Source organism: Phalangium opilio, unplaced genomic scaffold, assembly GCF_054372755.1.
Source record: "Phalangium opilio isolate 3A_F unplaced genomic scaffold, DU_Popi_V2 ptg000078l_1, whole genome shotgun sequence".
Taxonomy (NCBI): domain Eukaryota; kingdom Metazoa; phylum Arthropoda; class Arachnida; order Opiliones; family Phalangiidae; genus Phalangium; species Phalangium opilio.
The window spans coordinates 2,750,094-2,763,312 of NW_028324186.1; the positions used below are offsets into that span (position 1 = coordinate 2,750,094).

The 13,219-nt window shown below is 39.9% G+C and overlaps 1 long non-coding RNA gene across 1 annotated transcript in view; it reads right to left on the reverse strand.

Moving 5' to 3' along the window:
* LOC149655007 (uncharacterized) overlaps positions 1-13,219 on the reverse strand; it is a 573,911-nt gene that overhangs the window by 310,982 nt on the left and 249,710 nt on the right. The gene's annotated exons all lie outside the window — the stretch shown is intronic.

Here is a 13,219-nt window from a genome sequence, read left to right on the forward strand (position 1 = left end):
TATTTGGGGTTTTTATATTTCTTTTCTTTTTAGCCACATAGTAGTATACGATGAGGCTCTTAGTTTGACCCGAGCCGTCGTAGTAGTAGTAGTAGTGGCCGGGGTTGTCGCTTCGTTATCGTTAGATTTTAGCTTAAAAGGAACTTTATATTACCACTGTAACCGTCCACAACAAACACCTCCTTCTCGGGGAAAAACCGCGTCGTCTGCTTTGTTAATTTGTCATTTTTTACATTTATTTTTGTGTTATGTTAAATTGTTCCGAAGTGGCGCCTTAAGCGCCACCGCTGTCAAACTATTGAAAAACATTAGTTCGCGGGGATAAAAAACCCCGCCTACAATCTGTACACAGCAGTCAAGTCAGTTTTGTAATTGCGCTCGAGTTCAAACGTGTTTTGTCCTTTTTTAAATAAAAGTATTATTTCGATTACCACGGCGTTTTATTTGAAACAATGGACTATCTGGTAAATATAGTTAGTCATGGACAATAAGTCCTTTAACGGGAACCAGGGAACTTCTTCAATTGCTAGTTTTATTTCATTTCTTTGTGAGCTGTGAAATTAGGCCCCCTTTCCTAGTTTTAACTTTTACGGTTACATAAAGTGGCGAGCTTGCCAGGACCCGTTAAGACTGACAATTACCATTTGTGCTTAAACGCGTACTTGTGACAATTACTTGTCGCGTCATGAATCCTGCCGATCCGCATGCTTTAATTGCCGCGATTAACGCGCAGTTACCGGGATCCTATACTCCCCCGAGGAGGAACACTCCTCCTCCAAGCCTTGGTACTAGTCCTACGCATTGTCAAGGACAAGCGGCAGGAGGAATCCAACCTCCGCCGCCGCTACCGCAAGGTGCAATGTCCAATGTTTTGATGCAAACTATTCAAACTCTTGCAACTACGCTAGCAAACATAGGAACTAGACCAGCCATCAAAAATAGGCCAAAACCACCCCCTCACTTAATACTTAGTGGTGTTGAAGGTGAAAGCACGCCGGAATTCCTTCGGACTTTAACGGAATTCACTGAATATCAGAGCATGACAGACAATGACATTATCGCGCTTCTCCCACAAATATTAAGGGGCCGTGCCTTAATTTGGTTTAGAGACATGGATAGGCCAAATCAGACACTAACGTGGCGTACAGTGAAAGGCGCATTTAGAGTCTATTTCTTTTCGGTACGAGCGGAGGAATCCCTCCGCCTAGAAATAGCGCAGTTTAAACAGCCTGCTACTGTCTCTTTTGACGCGTATATCGCCAGTATTACCGCGATGAATCAAAACCTGCGCGTTCCGTACACTGACTCTGAACTTGTCGGTATTTGCAAGAAAAATATCCTCCCCGAGATACGCATCCATGTCTTTAACGACAACATAAGGACAATGCGCAGTTTTATAGAATAGGGCCGCGTAACCGAAGAAATTTTACGAGCGACCCCCTCTAGCTCATTGTATTCTAGAGACAGTGCAAAGTCTACCCCGCGTAAATCCAGTGGGAGACGAAATTCTCCCACCGCCGCGGTTTTAACAAAACCGCCGGGGGGAGGTGCGACATCAAAGGTGGCGACACCAAACGCAAGAATTTCCAATAGACCTACACCGGCTCAGACAGAGCAAAACGATTTAAGTCAAATCCAATGTTATAAGTGCGGACACTTAGGGCATTATGCCACAACCTGTCCGGACAAACAAGAGGTCGCGCAAAAACCGGCTTCGGAAAACGCGAAAGCGGGAAGACCAAAAGGGGATCGTCTTCCCGCCGCGCGAAGAAAATAAAGCCCCCTATGGAAGTCGGCTCTATGGATGTGCGTCGCTGTGAGGTTGATCCTCCCGTGGCCATAGATGCCGTATATTTGCATGGGACTTTCGCGACCAGACTAGATTCAGGCGCTTGTTTTATCAGCTTATATCAGTGGCGCAATTTAGTCAGAACTTTAAAACCAGACTTCCGGAAGAAGAAGAAGAGACTCAGTGTATAGTGTTAGGCGATGGACGTTATACCTTCACAAAGGGACGCGCGCGAATTGACTTCCGCTTAGGACAGTTGAAACTAAAGCAAGAGTTTCACGTAGTTCCGTCACTTCCAAACGATTTTATTCTGGGAAAAAATTTCCTGTATAAACATCGTGCCGTTTTGGACTTCGGTACAAAAACTTGTCAGATTGACGGAACAACGTTTCCATTCGTGCTTAATCTCCCGGGGTTAAAGACTCCAACACCTCAGATTATCGAGGATATTGAACAAGCTGTCGCGTCGCCTACACTGAGTCCTAAACAGAAGGAAGACATTCTCAAGATGTTCAAAGTCAAGCCTCGATACATCACTCCGTATCATCCTCAGAGTAACATTGTGGAACGCACCAACAGAGTTCTGGGAGAAATCATTTCGATGTTCGTTGGTCGAGATCACCGAAGATGGGACGAGAACTTGCCATTCATCCAGTTCGCCATCAACTCGACTATACACACGACAACATGAAGAACTCCTTTTTACCTAAACATGGGTAGGGAACCGAGATTTCCCTGGGACTTAGACGTGGGGATGCCAGTAGCGGACTTTGTTAAAAGGTCCGCATCGCTCTCAGCTTTAGCGAAGCAACTTGCTTTGTCTAAAGAGCTTGCCAAGAAAGCGCAAGCACACCAGAAACGCTATTATGATCAAAGGCGGGAAGGAATTGAATTTCCCGTTGGTGCGCTTATCTGGAAAGAGACGCATCCCTTGTCTCAAGCGGCAACCAATATCGCCGCTAAGCTATGTCCCAAATGGGATGGTCCCTACAAGATCTCAAAGAAACTAGACCGATTGCGATACAAATTAGAAGACCCAGAAACCGGAGAAAGCAAAGGAATCGAGAATATCGCGCACTTAAAGCTATATTGGTCGAGTAAAGATGTCTGCCAACCGGACGGAAGTCAGTCATCCTCAACGTCACGGAGCTCATCTTCAAGTTCTACCTCGTCACAATCCGTACCTGTACTTCAGGACGCTGGAGTCAGTACTGGTGACGAACGTCGTGAGACTCGGCGAGAACGAAGACAACGACTGTTGAGAGATCAGGAAGCGCAGACCGAGTCGTCTGGTGAAGAAGCGAGGAGAAATCAATCCTCCTCTTCGTCCACAAACGGGTCCTCTTCTTCCCCATCGGAAGAAGTTCCAGAGCCTTTCCCAGAAGTCTCTGATCTACCTGAGGAATCTGAGCCAGACGCATTCGCCTTATTCTCAGATCCTCCCGCGGTCTTCCGAGTGAATCGGATGCCGCCAGACCTTTCTCCACTTTCCTCTCCTGATAGGAGCTCGAGGGAGAAGTCTCTCCCTCCAACCTCTCCATCTTCCTCTCCTGATAGGAACTCGAGGGACAAGTCTCTCCCTCCAACCTCTCCATCTTCCTCTCCTGATAGGAGCTCGAGGTAGAAGTCTCTCCCTCCACCCTCTCCTCTATCTCACCCTGACGATTCCAGTTCTTCCTCCGAATCTAAGGAAGACGAAATGGAATTGTCCAACCCTGTTCCCATCAATCCCTAGAGATTCGTAAACCCTTTTCGGAAAGGATGGAAACGTGAGATAGTGCTGAAGAAGAATCCCAAACCTGGAGGTCCGGAAATGGACATTTACTATCACCCTCCAGAACAATATCCGCATAAGACTCTTCGGTCTCGCCCGGACGTTGCGAACTATTTACGCGAGCATGACATCACCGATGTGACTTCGTGTGATTTTACCTTTGCGCGGCAAGCAATATCGCGAGAACCGTGGGAAACGGTACGAGACGCCCATTGACTTTCTTCTCTCTCACACAGGGTCCTATGGGGACTTTCGTCGTCGTTCTGGAGACGAACGACGCCCCGTATCGTTCAGCGCAAGTTCCGGCCACCATCATGATGTCCGCCCCTTTCCCGCTAATTTCGTTCGGGGCATTGCGGCTACTTCAGCGCCGCCAGAGATATCGTTTAGCGGATTGGCAAGTCTTCGCCTTCCGCCAAAGATGGCCTAATAGTCCCCCGGACCTGCTCCTAGCCCAAGGGCCAACCTTGCGTATCTCGAGGGTGGGGGCTGATACGTCCGCTTCCATATCCCCATTAATCTTCCAAGAAGAGCGGTCAATTCTCGTTTTGGATCTCTTCGGATTAAGGCAGCTAAGGGCAATGATCTGCCCTTGTCTGCGTTGTGAGGGACTACTCTTCGCGCCGTGCGTGACGCGCGCCTTGGACGCCCCTCCTCGGGGTTTTATAGTCGCGGCGGCAGATACTGCCTTAAGCGCCACTAGCTCCTTGTAAAAAGATGAAAAAACTAAAATTTGAGAGGGATAAAAACCCCCACCGCCACCTTCTAAAAGGAGTAGTTTTTTTGTAACGCGAACAAGTACGAACGTGTCTTTCGTTTTGCCAAAATAAATATTGTAATCTAGTTCTATCTCTCTGCGTTAATTCTTCCTACAACGATGGATTACTTGGTAATTATAAAGTCATGGTCAATAAGACCTTTAAACGGGTAACCTGGGAATTTCTTTAATTCTTAGTTTTAATTAAATATCTTTATGCGCCGTGAAATTAGGCCCCTTTGCTACATTTAAATTTTACGGTTACAAGTTGTTTCCAGCGGTGCTTTGTTGGTTTGGCGGCGTGGGTAGCGGTAGTTGCCCGATGACGGTTGATGCACCGTAGCTGGATCCTCCTTGTCTGTTTGCCCTTCTGATAGCCCTCGTTGATTTCAATTTATAGAGAATGATGATGTCCCTCTCGTTGATGGCTTCACTTCTTTCTTTGAATAGTTCGGCTTCGTCTTCAATGAGAGACTCTACCTTGTCGTCTAGTTCTACTAGCTCTTCTTCTTTTTGGAGTAAAATGCTTAGATTGTCTTCAATATCATCTATTACAGATGAAATTTTTATTTTTTTGAGAAGCGCGTCTAGTTCACTTATTGTTCTTTTAACTGCGTCGCGAGTGCTTTTTCTTGCACCACGTTGTAGATTTAATTTGTCCAGACGCTCTTGTTGCGCTTTTGAAGTTTTGTTTGTTTTTGAGGATTTCGGGTCGTTTGTTTTGTCCCCGTCCATATTTTCACCCGTAATTTCGTCTTCGTTTGGCATTGTTTCGTTTCGATTACGCGTTTAGTCCCGGGTTTCGGCACCATGTAGGAAATTGGACTTTTGGTTCGTCCAATTCCTAGGATTTGCTGGTTCTGGGAGAGCTTGAATTTTTACCGCTATATCGCCGACTGAAAAACGATACCGCGTTTTTTTGTTTTGTTTTAATTGGGTGCTAACCGCGTTTTATTTTAGTTTAATTATCTAAGTTTATTTTCAAAGGACAAGTCTTTGGGTTTTATTTTATTGACTGCTCAAAATTTTGCTCTTCTTGCTTGCGCAGCGAAGAGCAGAGAAGTGATTCCTCTCTTTACAATAATTTCTATAGAAACCCAGGGATGACGTCAATAGACTTCATGGCGCCTTTCGGAAACATGGAAAGTTTTTTGGGGTGCGCGATTTTTACCACACACGCCCCATGTTTCACGAAAGGCAACCTGGATTTCTTTAAAAAGGCTTTAATCCCTTTTTTGGGGGGTTTTTATATTATATCTTTCAATTTTAAAGTTTACATCGAGTAAAGGAAAATTTACAAGAATATTTTTTTGTTTTTGAAATTTAAGTTATACAGTTTGATATTTTATATTTAATTTAATTTGCTAAGTTTTTAAATTAAAATTTAAACCATTTTTATTAAAATAATGCATGCACATTTTTAACAATACCAAAACGAAATGCTTCAAGTCAAAAACTTTCTAAATTGAAGCATAATTAAAATAAAAACCACTGCCTTTAACATTAAAAATATTTCTAGTGTGTCGATTAATTTAATTGGAGTACTTGACGACAATAAATTCATGCAAACTTACAAATCGGTTTAAATTTACCGCCCTATTCAATTAAGCCTTGCCTTAAACCGAATATGTTGCAGACGACACAACATTAGTTTTCCGCAGATGAACCAGGGGCCACTAGTGTAAGCAGGGCTACCAGTCACTTTCCTAAAATTATACTAAATCGGCTCTCCATATTATCCTCCTTGGCAAAACTAAGAGAAGAGTCGTCTGCTCTTCAGGCTATGGATCCAAGAGACCGGGACTTAAAACCATATGTCTGATGGTAAGAAATATACAATACAAATTTTAGATTACATAAATATTATTAATGTAGTAACAAAAGCGCATCTGAGTTCCATAATCTGTGAAAAATGCCGAACAAACTGACTAGATTTAATTTGGATTGGATAAATGAAGAACTTAACGAAGAATGGGCTTTATGGCTTAAGCCTGTAAATAATGATATATTTTCTGCATACTGTAAGATTTGAAATTTTTCCCTAAGCAACATGGGAAAAAAAGTCATCAGTCAAGTTCTGGCCTAAAGAAAAAAGTTAATCAAGGAATTGTTTGTAAGGAACAAACCAAAATAGACTCTTTACTAAAAAGGAAAAAACTTACTTGCGTCGTTGAAGATAAAAAAAATTAAGCCAGAATCTTCGTCCAATGTATTCGCAAGCTGTCCTACCACTTGCGAAGTCTGTCATAACTCAAAGAAAGAAACTGAAAATCAAATAACGTCCAAGAAAAGCTCAATTAGCAATTTTATACTGAAGGAAGAGGTTATTAAAGCTGAAGCTTTGTGGACAATGTGACTTGTTATGACTCAAGCATCGTAAAATTCTGTAAACCATGACTCCGAAATTTTCAAATATATGTTCCCTGATAGTCAAATTGTTGAGAAATTTAGCTTTGCACGAACAAAAGCTAGTTGTATCGTTACTTTAGGATTGGCACCTTATTTTGACAATGTTTAGCGCAAGAATTTGGCAACTTATTCCCTTTATGTTGTTTGTTTTGACGAAGCTCTAAATAAAGTAAGCCAAAGAGGTCAGATTTAAATACACGTGCGGTTATGGAGTAATGGAGTAGGTCAAACTTCAACTCGGTGCTTGAAGTCTGTTTTTATGGGTCATGCTATAGCTGACGATATACTTGCGAAGTTCAAAGAAGGCCTTGATGGTTTGCAACTGGAAAATATGCTTCAGATCAGTATGGAGGGACTAAATACTAATAGAAGTTTTATCAGGAAGCTTAAAGCAGAATTAGAAGCCAGCTCACAGGCAGATTCCACTAAGTTCCTCAACGTAGGTTCATGCGGCCTAAACGTTGTTCGTGGCACTCTTCAAACTGGTCACAAAGCTGTAAAGTGGAACATTAATAATTATTAAGACGTATTTATTACCTTCTCAAGGATTGTCTAGCACAGAGAGCAGATTATTCATCATTTACCGGAAGCACAATTTTTTCAAAGAAGTTTCGCCAAGTTCGTTGGGTGGAAAATGCCTCTTGTGCCAAAAGAGCTTTAACCATTTACCAATTTATCATGAAATTTATTTCGTCGTCAAAATTAGCAGGGACCATTTCAGTTGAAAACGTAAAACAATGCATGGAAGATCCTTTGATGCAAGCAAAGGTGGCTTCTTAGAAAATTTAAATCTGCTGAGCCATTGGCGCCTCTGTTGTGATATGTTTGACGGTCAAGGTGACCTTAAAGATCTTTGGCAAGAAATAAAAATAGTTTTAATTTTATCAAATGGAAATGCGCCTGTTGAGGGCGGATTTTCAATCAAGAAAAGTTAGCTTGTTGGGAATTTACATGAAAACTCAATTATTGCTCGGCAACAAGTCTACGATGGAGTTAAAAATCTTGGAGGAATTAAAAATGTTACAGTGGATTGAAGTTTGATAAGGTCCATTCGTGAATCTTGAATTCGATATCAGCATGAATTAGAATATAAGAAAAAAAAGAGGAAAACGCAATTAAATTCGCTGATACTAGAAAAAGACATCTAAACGAGTTGGAGCTTAGAGCAATGAAATCTAAATTAAGTCAAACCCACATATTTGAAAACGAAGAGGTGGACAAAGAAATTCTTAAATTGGAGAAGACCTTGAGTCATCTTTGCCTTCAACATGCTCCATTCTAGATTATTCTAGTCTTAAATACAAGTCATTTTTTCGGATTGTTCCTAATAAAGGTTTATTAAGTATTAACTAGTAGTTTCAATTAAAAACTGTGATAAAATTAGCATAATTGTATGTAAAACGTAGATGATAAATAAGGTATTTTTAAAGGATGCATTCTGATTTACAGTTAGTGTAAGTTTCAAAATTGGTCAGGGAAATTAGCTTTAGTTGGTCAAGGAAAACCTGGAAAAGTCAAGGAATTTTAAAATAAAAAATCCGTGGCAACCCTGTATTGGTCAACGAAGAACTTGTTACTCTAACAGGGAGATGTGTATTAGGTGTAAGTCTCGTTGTAGACGCAATAGAAAAGGGATTAATACTAGTTTGCATTGTATTAAACCTTACGTTACCAACACTTGGATTACTAAATTTTAAACCAGTTTGACTTACTGAAACTGGGACTGTGGCCATAATAGGGGTATTTGTTCCGGTAGCGGCAACTGGGGAGTCCGTTAAATTTAAATTACGAAACTGAGATATGTTACGTTTAGTTAGCCTAACTTCCGCACGACGAATATCACGTGCTGCAGAGGTATTATTGCTCCTAGCCAATCTTTTAGATGTAGCCGAAAATTGAGTAGGCCGCACCGCTACTATGGTGGCGTCTTTTGAGTCACTATGGGATTCTGAATCCTTGTATCGCCACATTGTTTAAAACTCTGCCCTAACTTTGCGTAAGGTACGGATCACGTGGGGAACTAGATTGCCGCGCTTCCTAAGCCCAGGTCAAACTAGTGGACATATAATAAATAAGATATTGAGAATTAAATTAAATTAAAAAAAACACAATCAATACAAAAACAAGTCCTGGTAAGCTCGCCAATTGCTTCTCCCTTGTAACCGATTGAGCCAAAAAGTAGGCTTACAGGAATGAAATAATGAACTCAAGACAGATCTTTGGTGCTCAAGATCGTTTATTTAATGCTCAGGTACTTGTTAGTCATTGGTTTAGAAATGATAAGTTAAACAATAATGGCTATTAAATTAAATAATGATATATACAATTCCAAAATCAAAATAGGGTAGCCCATAGGGTTTCTTCTTATTTATAAATTATTTACGCTCACCGAGGTGTGAAGAGCCATACTGTGTCCAGTGTATGTTCCTTAAAGCAAAGGGTACCTAGACAACCGTAGTACGCGAGACTAAAACTATTTGTGCTAGAGGGCCGAGAATGCCCAACAGTGAACCTCGCCGATAAGGAGATGTTGACTTAACGGGTGTTCGAAGTCACTTCGCTGGTCTACTCTGGTTGAAATCGCTAACTAGCTTAGCTCTCTCACTACTAACTAGTCCCCTTGGCTCTGGTCTCTTTGACTATATATAGGACTCCTAGCGACAGTTTTTGTTCGGACTCCTAGCGACAGTTTTTGTTCGGACTCCTAGCGACAGTTTTTGTTTGGACTCCTAGCGACAGTTTTTGTTCGGACTTCTAGCGACAGTTTTTGTTCGGACTCCTAGCGACAGCTTTCTTCGGACTCCTAGCGATCACTTTCTTCGCATTCTTAGCGATGTTGAACATAGTTAGGATGTCGTTAATGTTTAATAAAGTTTATTGCTAGTATGTTAACACATCACGACCTAGACTACAAGTCTGTCGCTAGCGTTTCGTTATCGTGCTTTTATCTAAATTCAGGGAGTCATAGGTTATACTGATAAAGCTTATCGTTGTTAGGTTATACTGATAAAGCTTATCGTTGTTAAGTACTTGACTTAATAAGTCCGCGAAGAGCTTGCAAAACCTTTTGGAACGGCTTGAATTAATATTCAAACGAGTTCTTATTGGTTTAAATATGATCGGATTAGCATTCAAATGATAGTGTTTAGGGACTTAAGTAGGATTGGATTGGCATTCAAACGAGTTTTGTTCTAATATAAAATAATAGGATAGTATAGGCATAAGAGTAAATTTTCTTAACAAATTTCATTTATTACCCTTTCAACTTATTGTACACGTTCAAAACTTGTGCAGTCACTTTCTTGTTTTCAATGCGAAATACAATTTTTTCTAAGTGTTCCATTTTTTTGAAGATTTAGGGAATAGCAATTGCATTGCGTAATAAGCTTTAAATAATGACGTGACTGCCATTTTTAAACTTCCCACTTCAAATGTGATTCCATTGACACTCACTACATATGTTAAAATAAAAATGGCCTCTGCTTGCCCTTCAGAAAATAAAATGGTCGGAGTATTTACAACTGCTTCCAGAAAAAAATGAAATTTTTCTTTTCTGTTATATAATAGGTGCATGAATTATTCAAAATAAATCAATATTTCAAATTTCATAATTTGTGTAACATCTGCACTGAAAAATTATTAAAATTCACTAACATTGAATGCAATCCATGATACTAAACTTTCGTTAAATATGCAGGGAAGAAGCCAAAACTAATTTTTAAGAAAGAATATGTAGAGAACCCTCCAAGTTAAATCGGTATCTTCCCAATGGACCGAATTCCCAATGAACCGAAATCCCATTCAACCGAAATACGCCAAACTAGATAAGAAACTAGCGGTACGGCGGGTTTTCGAACCACTGGGATTTGCGTAAGATAAGGAGATCCCATCGATTCGAATGCAACGGGGTGACGTTGATTTAGGACAGGTTAGGTTAGGTTAGTAATATTTTATAAATCATTTAACAATGCTACGCCTTTTCCCAAATATTGATGTTTAGCTTCATTGACTTCTCAACTAATATGCCTTTTCCAAAACATTACTGTTAGGTTAGGTTAGGTTAGGTCAGGTTAGGTCAGGTTAGGTTAGGTTAGGTCAGGTAGGATCAGGTCAGGTCAGGTTAGGTCAGGTCAGGTTAGGTCAGGTCAGGTCAGGTTAGGTCAGGTCAGGTCAGGTTAGGTCAGGTCAGGTTAGGTTAGGTTAGGTATGGTTAGGTTAGGTTAGGTTAGGTTAGGTTAGGTTAGGTATGGTTAGGTTAGGTTAGGTATGGTTAGGTTTGGTTTGGTTAGGTTTGTTTAGGTTTGGTTAGTTTTGTTTAGGTTTGTTTAGGTTTGTTTAGGTTAGGTTAGGTTAGGTTTGGTTAGGTTTGTTTAGGTTTGTTTAGGTTAGGTTAGGTTAGGTTTGGTTAGGTTAGGTTTGGTTAGGATAGATTAGGTTAGGTTACGTTTGGTTTGGTTTGGTTTGGTTAGGTTAGGTTTGGTTAGGTTAGGTTAGGTTTGGGTTGGTTAGGTTTGGTTAGGTTTGGTTAGGTTAGGCTAGATTAGGTTAGGTTAGGTTAAGTTAGGTTAGGCTAGGTTAGTAATATTTTATAAATCATTTAACAATGCTACGCCTTTTCCAGAATTCTGATGTTTAGCTTCATTGACTTCTCAAATAATATGCCTTTTCCAAAACATTACTGTTATGTTATGTTAGGTTAGGTTAGGTTAGGTTAGGTTAGGTTTGGTTTGGTTAGGTTTGGTTAGGTTAGGTTAGGTTGGGTTGAGCGACGTAAATGTTTCGTACTTTTCATGAAAATACCATTGGAAAATTACTTTAGAACACTATTCAATTTGAAACAACCAAGTTGAAATAAACAGAGAAAAAATTATTAGACTTTTTATTCAAGTTAAAGCGTTTTGTAATTTTAAGTAACATTAAAGAAAATGTTACGGTTTACGGCTTATTTTAGCTTTCCCTTAAATTAACATAAGCCTTTAAAACCGATTCCACGGTTAACTCATTGCTACTTCGTTTTTATCGGAGATAATTAGGCAGTGTACACTAACGTTAAGTGCAGCCATTCATGGCTATCTCCACTTTTCGGAAACCGCCCAAGGTGCGGGATTTCGGTCCAATGGGACCTCCCTTCTTTGGTTTCGGTTGAATGGGATTTCGGTCCAATGGGAGGGAATCGTTAAATCGTGTATAAATTACGAAAAGGTTACCTTGAAATACATCAGCCGCCAAAACACCTCTACTCTCTTCTAGTACCTTGAGTAATATTTTTACATTTTTTTCCTTGCTCCTTTGAGATATTTGCATAATTTTATGGGCCAAGGGTTTGAAGTGGTGAACCATCAGCTTTCCGCTGATGGTCTAATATTGATAAGCCTGTTCATTTCCATCACAAGCTAGAAAAATAGGCTTGATACTTATAATTTTAAGAGCAAATTCAGGTTCACATAGCAGTGAATCATTTTAAGAGCAAATTCAGGTTCACATAGCAGTGAATCAAGTCTTTTGACGCTATTTCATGGCACATTTTTGTTCTGACCAGGAGGGGCTAACAAAGACCATGCACTAAAAATGCCATAGACCAACAAAGACGATGGGAGAACATATATTTGTTTAAAAGTTTCATTCGCAATTGGTTCTCGAAATACCTCATTTTTCTGGCATAAAAGAGGGAACTCTTTAATTAATTTTCGGACTCGTGCTTGAAAGCAAATTCTTGCCGATAACAAGATGTTCTGAAAATCTTCTCTTCCAAAATATTTTGGTCCGGTTTCGATTATTCCAGCTCTTTATTTAATGCCTCAATGTGGCTTTTAATGGAATGAATGTCCTCTGCCATTCTACCAACAGCTTAGAAAAACGATATAAAAAGTTAAAACTAATGAAAGGTAACTATTCCCAATGCCTCACCATTGGCGTGACGAGCTTTGATTTTGGTTCGACTGTTGATTTTCTTTTCATGAGACTAGTTTCGTCCGTTTCTTCAACAACTCTAGTTCTTTTAGACTTAAATCTTCCAGCAATCGCTGCAATTTCTGGCACATGTTTGTTTTTTAGGCGTTTATGGCGCAACCTATTCTCTAACACAGTTTTCCATGTTCCCTGTGTAGATAAAAAATTCACACTAAATTGACAAAAATCAATTGTCTGACTATTTTCACCTGTACTAGCATTATTATCAAAATTGAATTAAATATTCTCTGACAATTATTTATTACTGACTTTTGGAAAGAATACTATAAAACATATATGGTATTTATTAGGTAAACAGCTTACTAAATCCTCATAGCTAAACACATTCTCGGAGAAAAAATGAGCAATATAAAAAATGTGTAAAATCATACATAGCCAAGAGAACCAACAAGCCTTTACTTTAGAATGGATGTATTGTAATTAACTGCCGACCAATTTCGTTGTACTCTCGACTACTTGGGTACCTTGGGACAATAAAACCAGAATTAATTTGGAAGTTTTACAATACATATATTTTTAT